The sequence below is a fragment of the Equus quagga genome, chromosome 3 (genome assembly GCF_021613505.1).
Source record: "Equus quagga isolate Etosha38 chromosome 3, UCLA_HA_Equagga_1.0, whole genome shotgun sequence".
Lineage (NCBI taxonomy): Eukaryota > Metazoa > Chordata > Mammalia > Perissodactyla > Equidae > Equus > Equus quagga.
The window spans coordinates 75364686-75381874 of NC_060269.1; the positions used below are offsets into that span (position 1 = coordinate 75364686).

The 17189-nt window shown below is 37.7% G+C and overlaps 1 protein-coding gene across 3 annotated transcripts in view; it reads left to right on the forward strand.

Annotated features, from left to right (window-relative positions):
• EMCN (endomucin) overlaps positions 1–17189 on the forward strand; it is a 119337-nt gene that overhangs the window by 84409 nt on the left and 17739 nt on the right. For 2 of the 3 annotated variants that reach the window (XM_046656384.1, XM_046656386.1), the window contains one exon: positions 12344–14069. The exons of the other annotated variant lie outside the window; for it this stretch is intronic. The gene's annotated coding sequence lies outside the window, so the exon portion shown is untranslated. Of the gene's footprint in view, positions 1–12343; positions 14070–17189 lie in introns of those variants that run through there. 3 annotated transcript variants of the gene reach the window in all.

Here is a 17189-nt window from a genome sequence, read left to right on the forward strand (position 1 = left end):
AACTATGGTTATAAGCAGCACTGCTTTCATCATGTTCCATGCTTTGACAAGCGTCAATGCAACACAGGTGCATTTCCTATGTCAGTGAAATGGCCCAGGCCAAATTCAGGCCTACTGGAATTAACTCTTTCAGCTTAGTGTGGGATTGTCTTTTCTTTTCCTGGGATTAAGGACATTTTCCTTGATTTTAATCTAGTTGTCATAGGAAGTATTGATTAAGTGCCATCATAATTAGTGTTTGATGCTTTTTAGGATCTACAGAAGAATCTACTCTTTGACAACTAAGAGTAAAACAGCAAAAGAACAAATAAATGTGTATATGCCCAGAATTGGCCCAACCACAGCAGCAGTCACTCTGGGAAGCATTCAGGGCAAGTAATGTCACTGTTGTGTCCACTACCTACGTCTACTGCCCAGCCACTAATATGGTGCTTTTACAGTCACTCAGCAAAGTGCTTGTTGAGTAAATCATGCCTGTCATGCTTCTCTGGCCAGTAGCAGGAGGTGGAGACAGAGGAGTGCCATCCAGATGAATGCATCAGCATCAGAATTCCATCCCCTTCTAGCCAGCAAGGAGTGGATTAGGATGAGAGGAATCTGAGAGTTTGCCTATCCTTTCGCAATGGACACTTTCAGGTCCCAGAGTTTGAGAAGCTGAGCATGGAGACAGGTGGTCCAGCCCTAGCTAGTATGTGGAAAGCTTCCTTCTGTACCAGCTATGGTTTCTTCACAACCTTGTGGCTGGTAAAAGGATGCTTTCTAGATTATCAAAATGTTCACACCTCAGTGGCTAATTGTCCAATTTGGAGGAAGACAAAGTCTTCTGTTCAGTTGGAAAGAAAAAGAAAGAAAAGTTATATAGAAGACAAGGAATGGTGCTGACCCAAACAAGCTCAATAAGAGACATTATTGTCCAACTTCCATTCCTTTCCATTTTTGTACTATAAAATTCCTCCTAATCTCTGATTTCATGTCTTTTGGTTTTCAGAGGTAAATAACTTTTGATGCTCTTCTGTGTCATTTTGGAATTATGTAGTGATGTTCTGAAGAGTAAATATTAGAAAGTACTGGGGAGAAATGAGTTTGACATCTATCAATTCTACTGTTTACTTGCCTTACTTTTTTCAATCTATTTCTCTTAGCAATCATTGCACTCTGAATGTCATAACCAGTGAGTAATTACTTTCTAAGTTGTCAACTAGAAATCAATTATCAACTTAGAGATTCAAAATAAGAATATATTCATCAGGCCTAGAAGATTTGGGAAAAGAAATTGAGAAGTCTTTGGATCTGTATGGAACAGCAAGCACTAATATAGAAATATTCATTCATGTTAAAAAAGTTTCACCTCAAAATAGAATTCTAGATCTACTTAATGCTTGCTGCTTCATATATTGATCATCTATTTTGTGCAGAGTATTATATTTAATGTGATTTGGCAGAGTAGACAGGAATTCCAAAATATTTATCATCTATGATCCCTGCTCTTCTGAATAGTTTTGTCTAGAGGGAACATAAAATCATGTACAAGAAATAAGAAAACACTTAGAGAAAAAATTTAAAAACTATATGGACATAGTTTATGCTGACACATCAATTCAAACTACTTCTAAAATCTCTATGACTTTTGTATCAACAAGAAGAAAGTTGATAGGAGTTCAAAAAAATATTATCCTTTCATTGTAGATTTGTTGCCACATTTAGGGACCAAAATTTCTTTAGAATAAGAAAACCATTAATTTATCTTAAATTTTCCCTGTGTAATTCGCTTTGGTCCTGGTTATTGGCTGGTACCACCCTCAGAATAGCGATTTTTGCTAAACTAACTTATGATAGGTGTTGAAGGCCACCGGACTCAAAGAAGGGAGCTGTATTAGCTCTGTGCATAGCTATACATATTCAGTGCTCATTCACAATGCAACTGTGCTCCTCCACTGTCTTCTTCTGAGACTAATTCTCTTATGACAAGAATGACATAGCTAAAAGAAGTGATTTGTTGTTACAGAGAACTTCTGCAAAGACAAAAATGTGGAGCAGACAAAGCACATTCCTTTCTTACTGATGCCAATAAATGGTGTAAACAAATTGGTCAATAATGAGTGTGAAGGTGGGGGCGTTAGCTGATAATATCTATATAGGGAAAAGATGTATAGAGAACCAAATGCAAAAAAAGAAAGAGACAGCAAAAGGAAAATTAGGTATGTTATACTCAGTGTCTCAGTAAGAATTTTCAAAACACAGAACAATATAAGGAAATTCAATGGAAAAGGTAGGAATTCTACTGCATCATGACTTGAAACTTCCAAACATAAAAATATTATTATAAAGAAAATTATGAGAGAAAATAAATTGGGAAAATATTTGTCATAAATATGAGACCATTCATTAATATCCTAAATATACAAAGACATTTATACAAATTGAGAAATAATAGAAAAATAAGCAAAGGCGTGAATAGGCAGTACATAGAAAGGATATAGAAATGGTGATACAAAATTATAAAGGAGTTTCTATACTACTAGTAATCGAAAATGTGAATTAAGGTCTCCCAAAAATAACCCATCAATTTTCTTGAGCTGTTTTTAAAAACTTTTCAAAACTCATCCTGGGGAAGCAAACAGTTTCATATGCTGCATTTGAAAGTATAAATTGAATTAATCTTTCTGAAGAACAGTTTGGCAGTATTCACTAAGAGACTTAAAATTTTCACATTTGTCACCTCGTAATTTCACTTTTAGGAAATTTTCATTGGGATATTATTTGAAATGTGGTTAAAGATTAATATGGAAAGAATGGTAGCAAATATTTAGAAACAGCTTACATGTCTAATAGTGTGGAAATTTAAAATAAATTATGCTTCATCCTATCAATGACATTATACAACTAGCAAAAGTAATGCTCAAGGCAATTTTTAAATTACATGCAAACATTTCCAAGATTTATGTCAAATGGGGAAAAAAAGAAGCATTTTAGAAGTGAATGGAAAGCCGTTTATTGCTCTGCAGCCACTCCCGTGCTGTGGTAAGGGAGGGGAGCCACTGCAGCCCTCTTGCTCCCTCACCGGGGGTCTCCTTGCCTTCTGTTCCAAGCTGCCTGACAGTTCAAGAAGTGAAGGGAGTTTCAGACCAATGAATATCCAAGGGGCTGGAAAGTCCCAGTAGCTTATTTGAATATCTCATCCTACAGACCCTCAGCAGTGTGAACTGTTAGCCATTTCTATTGTTCCTCCCAGATACAATTCACTGCACTTCTGTAATTTTCTAAGTGGTAGCTTGATAATCTAAAAGCATCTTTATGAATTTCCTGAAGAGATTAACATGGTTTTCAATTTTTCTTTTACATTTTTAAATGAAATAATAGAGGCTGAAAAGAAAGCATGATGGGTAAAGGAGATTTATTTTCTGATCCTAGGCTATGGTCCTGAAAAAAATTTCTTAATAATGCTTTGCACTGGATTTTACATCCAGTGGAAACCAGGACAGAATGATCTTTTGCCCTAAAACCATTGTGTTTGTTTATAAAGTGTTGTCAATATTGTTAAAGAATATATCATGATCTTTCTTATAAAAGTGATCATTTATTCTTTGTAAGAATTACAAATAAATAAAATTTTAAGGTTGTGAGATATTCAGTGACCATAAAGTCCTGACTATCGTTATTGAAGCCAACATACTGAATTTTAGAGACATTATAATGTTGTAAAGAAAGCAAATACTAATACTGGTAGCGACATCCAAATTGAAACTATCAACTAATGAAAAAAATCATTAATGAAGCAAGATCCACTTCTTGAGAAAGATTATCAATGTGCAATGCACTCTGATGAAAACTCTTGTTTGTTCCTATAGAGGTTGAGGATCTTTGAAAAAATGGATAATAAAATATTAATCATGAGCGTTATCCTATTCACACAAATCCAGTTTTTATCTAGTTGATCTAAGCTGCAAAATCTTGACTTCACTTGGAAACTCACCTACAGAGAAGTATGGTTCTGTTGAACAAAAAGTGACAGAAACCTTACTCCTCAGGGCCAAGTACTAGGCTAGGTATAAAAAGGGATATGACATGGTTCCTGTACTCAGAGAGCTTATAGAAATGGAGAGAAATGCACATAAGGAAGAGCTTTAATAAAATGTAGTAAATAATAGATAGTGGTCTGTAAATACAGACGTGGTATCCTGAAGTTTATTTTTTCATTTCATTTTATTTTTTTATTGCAGTAACATTGGTTTATAACATTATATAAATTTCAGGTGTACATCATTATATCTCAATTTCTGTGTAAATTACATCATGTTAATCAACCAAAGGCTAATTTCAATCCATCCACATGTGTTTAATCACCCCTTTCACTCTCCTCTCTACCTCCCTCCCCTCTGGTAACCACCAATCCAATCTCTGTCTCAATGTGTTTGTTACTGTTTTATCTCTTCTATTTGTGAGTGAGATCATATGGTGTTTGACTTTCTCTGTCTGAATTATTTCGCTTAGTATAACATCCTCATGGTCCATCCATGTTGTCACAAATGACCAGATTTCATCATGTTTTATGGCTGAGTAGTACTCCATTGTGTATATATACCACATCATCTTTATCCATACTTCCCTTGATGGGCATCTAGGTTGCTTCCAAGTCTTGGCTATTGTGAATAATGCTGCCGTGAACGTAAGGATGCATATATCTTTACACATTAGTGCTTTCATGTTCTTTGGATAAATACCCAGCAGTGGAATAGTTGGATGATACAGTAGATCTATTCTTAATTTTTTGAGGAATCTCCATAGTGTTTTTCATAGTGACTGCACAAGTTTGCACTCCCACCAGCAGTGTATGAGGGTTCCCTTCTCTCCACATCCTCTCCAAAACTTGTTTCCTGTCTTGTTAATTATAGCCATTCTGACTGGAGTGAAGTGATATCTCATTGTAGCTTTGATTTGCATTGCCCTGATAGTGATATTGAATATCTTTTCATGTGCCTGTTGGCCATCTGTATATCTTCATTGGAGAAATGTCTGTTCAGATCTTTTGCCCGTTTTTTAACTGGGCTGTTAGTTTTTTTGGTTGTTGAGATATATGAGTTCTTTATATATTTTGGATATTAACCCCTTATCAGACATATTGTTTGCAGATATGTTCTCCCAATTGTTAAATTGTCTTTTTCATTCTGTTGATGATTCCCTTTGCTGTGCAGAAACTTTTTAGTTTGATGTAGTCCCATTTGTTTATTTTTTCTATTGTTTCCCTTGCCCGGTCAGACATAGTACTTGAAAATATGCTGCTAAGACTGGTGTCAAAGAACATACTGCCTATGTTTTCTTCTAGAAGTTTCATGGTTTCAGGTCTTACATTCAAGTCTTTAGTATCCATTTTAAGTTAATTTTACTCTATGGTGTAAGATAATGATCTACTTGAATTCTTTTGCACGTGGCTGTCCAGTTTTCCCAACACAATTTATTGAAGAGACTTTCCTTACTCCATTGTATGTTCTTGGCTCCCTTGTGGAAAATCAGCTGTTCATAGATGTATGGGTTTATTTCTGGACTTTCAATTCTGTTCTATTGATCTGTGTGCCTGTTTTTCTGCTGGTACCACACTGTTTTAGTTATGATAGCTTTGTAGCATATTTTGAAATCAGGAAATGTGATACCTTCAGCTTTGTTCTTTTTTCTCAAGGTTCCTTTGGCTATTCGGGGTCTTTTGTTGTTCCCTATAAATTTTATCATTCTTTGCTCTATTTCTGTGAAAAATGTTGTTGGAACTTTGATAGGGATTGCACTGAATCTGTAGATTGCTTTAGGAAGTATGGGCATTTTAACTATGTTAATTCTTCCAATCCAAAAGCATGGAATATCTTTCAATTTGTGTTTTCTTCAATTTCTTTCAGCAAGGTTTTATAGTTTTCAGTGTACAGATCTTTCACCTCTTTGGTTGTTTATTCCTAGGTATTTTATTATTTTTATTGTTATTGTGAATAAGATTGTATTCTTAATTTCTCTTCCTGCTCTTCATTGTTATTGTATAGAAACACAACTGATTTTTTGTATGTCAATTTTGTATCCTGCAACTTAACCATATTCATTTATTATTTATAAAAGTTTTTTGGTAGATTTTTTAGGATTTTCTATATATAAAATCATGTCATCTGCAAATAGTGACAGTTTCACTTCTTCCTTTCCAATTTGGATCCCTTTTATTTCTTTTTCTTGCCTGATTGCTCTGGCTAGGACTTCCAATACTATGTTAAATAAGAGTGGTGAAAGTGGGCATCCATGTCTGGTTCCTGTTCTTAAAAGGATAGCTTTCAGGTTTTCTCCATTGAGAATGATATTAGCTGTGGTCTTGTCATATATGGCCTTTATTATGGTGAGGTACTTTCCTTTTATATGTACTTTATTCAGAGTTTTTATCATAAATGGGTGCTGTATCTTGTCAAATGCTTTCTCTGCAACTATTAAGATGACCATGAAATTTTTATTCTTCATTTTGTTAATGTGGTGTACTGTGTTGATTGACTTGCAGATACTGAGCCATCCATGCATCCCTGGAATAAGTCCCACTTGATCATAGTGTGTGATATTTTTAATGTATTGTCATATTCGATTTGCCAGTATTTTGTTGAGGATTTTTGTATTGATGTTCATGAGTGATATGGGCCTGTAATTTTCTTTTTTTGTGTTGTCCTTGTCTGCTTTTGGTATCAGGGTAAAGTTGGCTTCATAGAATGAGTTAGGGAGCTTCCCTTCCTCTTCAATCTTTTGGAAGAGTTTGAGAAGGATAGGTATTAAGTCTTCTTTGAATGTTTGGTAGAATTTCCCCAAGGAAGCTGTCTGGTCCTGCACTTTCATTTTTTGAGAGGTTTTTGATTACTGTTTTGATCTCCTTACTGGTGATTGGTCTATTCAGATTCTCTATTTCTTTTTGATTGAGTTTTTGAAGGTTCTATGATTCTAAGAATTTATCCATTTCTTCTAGATTATCCAGTTTGTTGGCATATAGCTTTTTGTAGTATTCCCTTATAATCTGTTGTATTTCTGAGGTGTCTGTTGTAATTTTCCTCTTTCATCTCTGATTTTATTTATTTGAGCCTTCTCTCTTTTCTTCTTGGTGTGTCCAGCTGAGGGTTTGCCAATTTTATTATTTCCTTCCTTCTACCAATTTTGGGCTTTGTTTTTTCTATTTCCAGTGACTCTAGGTGCACTGTTAGATTGTTTATTTGATACTTTTCTTGTTTGTTGAGGTAAGCCTTTATTACTGTCAACTGCTTTTGCTGTAGCCCATAAATTTTGCCATGTCGAATTTTTATTTTCATTTTTCTCCAGGTAATTTTTAATTTCTCCTTTGATTTATCCATTGAACCTACTGTTCAGTAGCATGTTGTTTAATCCTCACATATTTGTAGCTTTTCTGATAGTTTTCCTTAGGTGATTTCCAGTTTCATACTGTTGCAGTCAGAAACGATGCTTGATATTATTTCAGTCTTCTTAAATTTATTGAGACTTATTTTGTGGCCTAATATGTGATCTAGTCAGGAGAATGTTCCATGTGCATTTGAAAACAATGTGTATTCTGTGGGTTTTGGATGGCATGTTCTCTATATATCTACTGAGTCCATCTGGTCTACTGTGTCATTTAAGGCCAATGTTTCCTTACTGATATTCTGTTTAGATGATCTATCCATTGTTGTAAGTGAAGGGTTAAAGTCCCATACTATTATTGTGTTACTGTCTATTCCTCCTTTTATATCTATTAATAATTGCCTTATATATTTAAGTGCTCCTATGTTGGGTGCATAGATATTTATAAGTGTCTTATCCTCTTGTTGGATTGTTCCCTTTATCATTATGTAGTGCCCTTCTTTGTTTCTTGTTACAGTGTTTGTTTTAAAGTCTATTTTGTCTGATACGAGTATTGCTACCCCAGCTTTATTTTCTTTGCCATGTGCATGGAGTATCTTTTCCATCCTTTCACTTTCAGTTTGTGAGTGTCTTTAGGTATGAAGTGTGTCTCTTATATGCAGCATATATTTGGGTCTTGCTTTTTTATCCAGTCAGCCACCCTATGTCTTTTGATTGGAGCATTTAGTCCTTTGACATTTAAAGTGGCTATTGATAAATATGTACTTATTTCCATTTTGTTACTTTTTTTCTGGATGTTTTAGTAGTTCTTCTCTGTTCCTTTCTTCTTCTCTTGCTCTCTTCCTTTGTGGTTTGATGGCTTTCTTTAGTATTATGTTTGGGTTCCCTTCTCTTATTTTTTTGGGTATTTATTATAGATTTCTAGTTTGCAATTATCATGAGGTTCATATATAATAACTTTCACATATAGCAATTTATATTAAGTTGATGGTCTCTTTCTTTTTTTATTTTTATTTATTTTTTTGAGGAAGATTAGCCCTGAGCTAACATCTGCTGCCAATCATCCACTTTTTGCTGAGGAAGACTGGCCCTGAGCTAACATCCATGCGCATCTTCCTCTACTTTATATGTGGGATGCCTACCACAGCTTGGTTTGCCAAGTGGTGCCATGTCTGCACCTGGGATCCGAACCAGCAAACCACAGGCTGCTGAAGTGGAACGTGTGAACTTAACCGCTATGCCACCGGGCTGGCTCCAATTGTCTCTTTAGTTTGACCTCTTGTTAAAAGCTCTGCTCTTTCACTCCACTCTTTCGACATTTTATGTTTTCTAATATCAAATCTAACCTTTTTTTTTGTGAGTGTATATCCATTACCCTCTCATCATGTAAATAGATAATTTTAATACTTTTGTCTTTTGACCTTCATGTTATCTTCATAGGGAATTGATCTGCTACCTTTACTGTATATTTACCTTTACCCATGATTATGTTGTTTTGGGTTTTTAGAAATAATTTACTTATTCCTATTTATAGTCTTTTCTTTTCCATTTAAATAAGTCCCTTTAGCATTTATTGTAAGGTTTGTTTATTGGTGATAAACTCCTTTTTTTTTTTTTTTGGAAGATTAGCCCTGAGCTAACTACTGCCCAATCTCCTCTTTTTTGCTGAGGAAGACCGGTCCTGAGCTAACATCCATGCCCATCTTCCTCTACTTCATACGTGGGATGCCTACCACAGCATGGCTTTCACCAAGTGGTGCCATATCCACACGTCGGATCCAAACGGGTGAACCCTGGGCTACCGAGAAGCGGAATGTGTGAACTTAACTGCTGTGCCACCGGGCCAGCCCCAGTGATAAACTCCTTCAATTTTTGTTTCTCTGGGAAACTCTTTATCTCTCTTTCCATTCTGAATGATACCTTGATTGGTGGAACATTCTTGGTTTTAGGTTTTTTCCTCTCAGCACTTTAAATACATCATGCCACTCCCTTCTAGCCTGCACGGTTTCTGTTGAGAAGTCAACTTATAGCCTTGTGAGGTTTCCTTTTTAAGTAACTTGTTGTCTTTCTCTTGCAGCTTTCAGGATTCTCTCTTTATGTTTAATTCTTGACACTTTAATTGTAATGTGTCTTGGTGTGGGCCTCTTTGGGTTCATCTTGTTTGGTGCTCTCTGTGCTTCCTGTATCTGGATGTCTGTTTTCTTCCTTGGGTTAGGAAAGTTTACAGCTAATATTTCTTCATATAGATTCTCTGCCCCTTTGTCTCTCTCTTCTCCTTCTGGGACACCCATAATATGGATGTTAGGCACCTGATGTTGTCCTAGAGGTCCCTTAGACTGTCCTCATTCTTTTTAATTCTTTTTTCTTTTATCTATTCAGCTTGGGTGATTTCCTCTAGCCTTTCATCTAGTTCACTGGTCCCTTGTTCTGTATCATCTAATCCACTATTGATTGCCTCTAGTGAATTTTTCATCTCCAGTATTGTATTCTTCATGTCTGATTGGTTCTTTTTTATATTTTCCAATCCTTTGTTGAAGTTCTCAATGAATTCATCCATTTTTCTCCTGAGATCAGTGGGTATTCTTATGACTATTAGTTTGTACTCTTTATCAGATAGATTGTTTATCTCTGTTTCATTTAGTTCTTTTTCTGAAGACTTGCCTGTTCCCTTATTTGGAACATATGCCTTTGTCTCCTCATTTTGCCTCTTGCTCTGTGTTTATATCTATGTATTAGTTAGGTGAGCTACATCTCCTGATCTTGGAGAAGTGGCCTTATGTAAGAGGTGTCTTATGAAGCCCAACAATGTGCTTCTCTTTCATCACCAGTTCCAAATGTTCCAGGAGTGTCCCCTGTGTTGGCTACTTGTGTCCTTCTGTTATGGCCAGATTGCTCTTACTGCAGGTGCACAGGGAGGCTAGGCTGTCCCCGACTGACTGGTTGTAATGCTCAGCTGCATGTGGCTGCTGTGGACCCTTCAGTCACTTTATCAGGTATAGGAAACCCCAGAACTGCTGGCTCCAGGGTCTAATATCACACTCCTGATTGTGATTTTTCTGTTAAGTGAGGAGGCCCCCAGTGTGGCTGGTTGCTAGGCTCAGGGACTTGGAATTGCTGTAGGCCTCCAGCCTGCAAAGCTGTTGTCAGCTCTCTCTCAGGATTGCAGCTAAGTGGGGTGGGACCCAGGAGTGGGAGCACCCAATTGTTTCAGGCTTTGGAAGGTGGTGCTGTTCCCCTATGTTGCTGTTTGAGAAGCACAAGTCTGCTGCAGCTGACAAGCCCCAACCACCCACAGGGCCACATATACCATCAACACAGTCCTGTCCCATGCACATGCCCTGGCCCACTGAAGAAGACCTAGTTGCCCCATTACAGAGGCCCTACATGCTCCACCAATGCCCCACACACCTTATCACACAGAGACGGACACACTTGCCCAGCTGCAGAGGATCCAGGCATCCAGCCTATGCAGGCTGATAAGTTGCCTGAGGGTTTGTTGTTGGGTGAGGCCAGTTCCTAGAATGGGCTGCCTGCCCTGGCTGAGCTGAATTAAATCAGTGCTCTAGTGGGTGGGGCAGAAGCCTGGGCTAACAGGCCAGGGGAATAATTCCCATGGTTTCTGCCAGTGTCTGTGTCAGCACACCTGTACTTGGTCAAAATAATGGCTGATGCCAATGTCTCAGTCCCTGCAGATGTCTCCTCTCTGACCGAGATGCACCCAGAGCCTATCGGGTGAGTCTATTTTTGCCAGATGGCTATGTACCTTTCTGGTGATTTCAGGTTGCTTTCTAAAATGGTGAATTCATGTATGGGCCCTTTAATAGTAGGCTTTTTTCCCCCTTGTGTCTGATAGCTTTTCTGGGGGTATTCCCCATTGTAGTTAATAGCCAGCAAACCCTGATGTTATGACACTTGTCTTGGTTGTGCTGAGCCCAAAATTTGCTTTTTGTGGTAATAGTCCCCTGCTCAGATCCCCTGCTCCTCCAGGGAAGGCTTCATACCTTAGGATTGCTCCCAGCTGGCTGTGGAGCACTGCAACTCAAAGGTGGTTCTTTTCTCTCCAGAAAGGATTTTCTGCCTCTTCCACCTCAGTCTAGACTGTCCCTTGTTGTGGGGTTCCTTTTATCCAGTTTCCAGTTCTATCTCAGGGGTAATGTTCAGAGAGAAGTTGTAAATTTTTTGTGTCCATGGGAGGACGTTAGTTCAGAGTCTGCCTATGCCACCTTCTTGACACTGTCTCTGTATCCTGAAGTTTAACAGCAAATTTTTAAAGAAGATGCCATTTGAGCTGAAACCTACAGAATAAGAAAAAAAGTGGCCTAGGTGAAGAGAGGAAGGGTTTTCTAAGCATAGGGAATAGCATGTACAAATGAAAAGAATTATGAAATGGCATGGTATATGAGAGAAATTATAAACAGTTGGTTACCTTAGCACTATGCTGTGCACACTGGTGCTAGGTCAGTGAACTGTTGATATTGTTCCACAATGAGATTACATATGGAAACTGAGTGTAAGCACTTAAAAATTGTTACAGCCGTTTGATATTGTTGAAACATTCTATCGATGTCATTTATTTTTTAAAAATATCAGTTTGTGGCTGATTTGAAATTTTGAAAAAACAACCTGGTTCTTCACCATAGATAGCTTGGGAAGCAGTAGTATAGAGGATATAGTTCAATGCCAGGAGGGCTGGGAAATGAGGCTGAAGCAGCAGAGAGCACCAGACCATAAGACGTCTTGCTTCCCACATTCTCCATGATGTCGATTGTAAAGGATTTCACAAGGTGAGACTGAAACGCTAACTTTATTTTTCTAGGTAGAATAATATCAGATGCTCTCCTCCTTCATTAATGCTATCAAGAAAATCATTTATTCATTTTGGAGGTCCTTCTGACCTTGGATATAAAACTCACCCAGGAAATTAGTCCAAAATTTGAGAGAGGAGCCTGTTGCACAATCATTCCTATAATTATCGTGTTCCTTCTAGAGCTATGCCATGCCCTGGCTTGTGCTGGACCATCTGTCGGCTGCAGATGCTCTATGAGGACGTCAGAGATATCCTGCTCTACAGTCTTCTCCACAGACTAATGCTTGACATGGACTCTGGCCACTCTCTGCTCTTCAGACTGCTCCAAGGCCATGGCAGCCAGTGCGCGGCTTTCCCCAAACAAGGCAACAGTGCAATCATCTCTAGCAAAGGCCCTGCCTCTTCCAACCATGCTGTGAAAGAGCAGAGGGCAGGTCTCCATCCCTGGTACCACTGCCCGCTTCCACCCACACTGTATCATCCTCCTCCCAGATTCGAGCAAACCACCAGCACTGCAATCAGCTGCACAATGACATCTCACCCCTGCCAGGGCGGGCTCCTGCCCCTTTTCCACTTGAGGCACAGAAGCCTCCATCTCCTGCTCCTTTTTGGACCAACACAGAAAGTTGTTTATGCACTGAAAAGAAGAAAATCTCGAAGTAAAAACCAAAGCACTGGCTCTCCTTCCTGTGAGATGCCTGTTCCTTCTTCTCCCTGATGAGTACACAGCGGCAAAGCAGGAAAGTTGCCCATAAATTTCATAATTACTCACCCCATCAGCCTGAGCAACAGACCCCGAACTGTGCCCCTTTGTGATAGGGTATATACAGCTAAGAGCTTTAATCAGAAGAAGAATATGATGATATTTGTGCTTAAGACACATCACTGAGTATATAATGTGAAAACTCATTCAAGAGGTGTTAAGATTGGAAGCAGAGAAGTCAGAGACTACTGCAGTATTCCCTAGGGAAAGGGGAAAAGAACAAGAGCTTTAACCAGGTCTGCAGGGACTGTAGGAATGGAGATGAAGAGGCAGAATAGAATAGAGAAGCAACTGGAAGATAGGGATTCTCCAGAGGTGGTGATCTATTGAATGTGGGAGTTGGGAATGAGGAAAATTAGGACTATAGATGTTGCCCACACTTCTATCGTGGCGCCTGGATGGATCCTGGAGGTAACAGCAGAGACTGGGATCCTGGAGTGAGAGGGCACAGGTTCAGGAGGCAATATAGTGGTCTTCCTTTCAGACACGTGGAGTTTGAAGTGCTTATGAGACAGTCTAGTGACTGTATTGGGTGGGAAAAAATTCAGCTAGTCATGGGCATTTCTTACCAAGAAACGGTCTCCCCAGCATCTCTACTTCTTCACGTTCTTGGAATCTGAATGTTTTTCCCCCCACAGACTGAATTTTCACCTTCTATGCTCCAGGTGTAGAAAAGGAGAAAGCTCTCTGGAATTAATGCTGACTTCCAGTCCTGCTTGCCAGTCTGCACCAGTCACCTGTCTCAATAAAGGAATGTCCAGATGAATGCAATAATTGGAGAGAATCAAAAAGAATCCTGGGCCTCTCTTGCCCTTTGAGACAGGAAAAAGCACATTACTACATCTTATAGGAGTGTTCCCAGGAGAGGGAATTTGAGGAGGGGCATTTATGAGCAGTTAGCCTAACAGCCCAGGCAGGTGGGCTCGGAGATGACACGACCTGCCCTTGCGTCTCAGGTTTCCAGAGCCAAAAGCTTTCATCCGTGGAAACTTCCTACTTTCTTGATGTTCTCATATTATCTAATGTTTGTATTTATTGTTTTCCACTATGTTAATTCAGGGAAAATTTGCAAGTCTATTACTAAATATTAGGTAGAAAAAATGCCATGCCACTTTGTACATAAATATATTTTATTCATATTTCCATGTGTTACTTTTAATAAATAGTTACTGGACTCAACACACAAAATTTCATAATGTGATGGTGAAAATGACAATGGTATTATCTTCCCGTAATTATGAATATTTTTGGATTGATTATTAGAATATGAGAACTCACTAATGAAAGGGATCTGTCGTAGGTGAGAAAGAGACGGATTCACGTATCAGCCTCTGGTAAGGGAACCGACTCACCATTACCATTCACTTCCTATTTGTAATTCACCTGTGTGACAAGGATGTAAGGGCATTTGTGACACTCTGTACTGCATTCAATAAGAGAACAGGATAGAGATTTTTCACAATTCTTTTGGTTGATAATATTTCTGTGCATGTTTAATATTTTTAGAAATGTAATGATTTGTTCTAGCTTTCATCTGTGGAAACTTCCTACTTTCTTGATGTTCTAGCAGTCTTTCTTAAATCTCCATTTTGTAGAAGCCAACACTTCATAAATACACGATTGTGATATTATTTTTCAGTGTATCATTTTCTTAAAAATATCATGTGACTCTAGGTGTCACTCTATCAGAAGCAAACTCTTCTCTTGAAAGCTAACTGATGAACTTTGACGATTTCCTGGACACATGGGATCAAAGTGTCATGTTGGTTGAAGTTCTATGGAAAGTTTTGGGACTAATAAGCTGCCAGTGGCAGCTGTTTAACTTTTATGGTTACCTAAGCTTATCTTGATTCTAAATTATCTCAGTGTTCGAGGGCAGTGTAGTGGAGATGGAATGGTGTATTTGAAATTGCCTTTTAAATCCTTTTTTTGTTGCGATGTATTTGAAAACTTCCAGCTTTAGGGATTATATTAATAAATTATCTTGGTTTTAGCTTCCTGATGTCTGGACTAATTCTAATCAAAGACATCTGGCAAGCATATCTGTATTTCTTTCTGTTTCTTTGAGAAGGAATATGGGAAATAGAAAGAAAAGAAGGAAAAACGGAAGGAAGGAAGAAAGGAAGAAAAGAAGGAAGGAGGAAAGAAGGAAAGAAAGAGAATAAAAAAGAGCACGGATCTCCAATACATATACTTTCCCTTCAGGGCTGCTTCGCCCTTGCTTAACTCTAACATTGAAGTCTTTAACCGGGTGCAACAGTGGCTGGACTGCACCCCTCATGGAGCATTTGTCTTCAGAAGGAAAATATTCCAACCCCCCAGGATGCTTTACTGAGCTCCTCAGCAGATGCCTTGTAATACAGAAAGCACTGCAAAGAAACAAGTTCTCCTGAAATTTAAATTATTACAAGAGATGTATTATTCTGGTTTCTAGAAAACTATTTTCTTGATCTTTCATAGCATTGTTGGAAGAGAGTTTAAAAGGATCAGGAGAGAGGAAAGCTCTTTAATGACAATGAAAGAACGAAATTCACTCTAGTTCAAGAATTGTATATAAAGAATGTGCTTTAAATTAACAAGTATAACATTAAATCCTTAAAAAATCAAGGTGATAGAGGACTGAGGAATTTGCAGATATATGCATGGCATTTTGTAGCATCCATCTCAGAGATAATGTCTGCATTTTTACAAATCAACTTAAACTTCCGTTGAAATAGGATATTTTGTTTTCAAGCAAAAATTATCATTAATTAGATGTTTTTAAATGATCTGATTTAAATAATCTACTTTTTATGCCTGACTTACTATAAGCTTTTTACTCTGATATACAGTTCAAATGCCACTGTGGCAAAGGAAAGGCTGTATTTAGATCAAAGGCAAACTTTTATATGTGTTTGTTCTGCATGACAATATGGCTATAATTTAAGTCTATCAATAGTCAAGACATTAACAAGAGCTCATTGTCAGCTGAGAATACGCTGCTGTTGTCAGCTGACACACTGGCAGGCATTAGCCCGCAGAGAAAGACTTCTAAATTCTTCTTGCTGAGCTGAAAAACTCCATTACATATCTGACAAACCTGTGTCTTATTTCTTGTCTACCTGCCATCTTTAAGTTTGTAAGGATCAACATAGAACATCGTCAAACCTTCAACAACAAACATGCAGGCTCTCCCTAACATTTTTCTCTGTTAAGCCTGATTTATGGCCATTCAACATTTTATGAAGTTCTAAAAAGAAAACTGGATATGTTCTTTAAAAGTTATGTTTTGAGTGACAATAGTCTCAAGACAATGAAACTTAATTTTTGCCTAATATTAAAGATATCCATCATTGTAATTAAATAATAGGTACTCTGAACTGAGAATTTGTGATGGATTATCCACAGATCTTCCCTTTAAAATTTCCCCACAAACACAAAGAAGACTTCTCATGTTCCATTACATGAATATACTTTGTCTTTGCTTCAAGGGGATTTGTCTTGAGGGCCTGAACATACCTGTTTTCTGTTCTGGAAAGAAACAGAACAAAACGGCTTTGATAAATAATGAAAAAACATCCATCTTGTCCATCAATATTACATTCCTGAACTTGAAGTTGGAATTCTGCCAAAGTGATCATGGACAATATTATTAATTAGCTAACTCCGTATTCAACACTCACTCTGTGCCAGGAACAGTGCTAAAAAATAAAAATTTCACATTCATTATCTCAGTTCATCATCACAATAATAGTAAGAGAAAATTTCTAATATTATTTTTAGTATTATTATCATCATCATAAGCATCTCCATTTTAAAGATATAGAAACCAAGACAGAAAGTTAAATAACTTACTCAACGTAGTACAAGTAATAAACAGCAAAAATTTGGTTTCTAACAAAATCTCAAATCCTTGTTCTTCATCACTATACTAGTCTTTCTAATCTCTATACTTATCTATAGAAAGAGGTAAAAGCATTATGCTCCTGGCCATAGTTAAAAACAGGGACCAGATTTATTGTCCCACTATAAACAATTTAAAAACTGGACAACTGTTTTAGACAATGGATAACAGGCAAAGCTGGACTATGATCCATGAGAAGAGGGAAACAAAATTATGAGCCGTATGAATGCCCTTTGACAAGTTCTAGATCAGAAAGACCTCAAAAAATCTGCATATGGGTCACTTTGTATCTGTTGATAATGGGATATTAAGCTATGCACACACTTAGGGTAAAGCTCCTGAAGCCAGGTAGATAAGCAATAAGGAGTTGTATGCTGAGA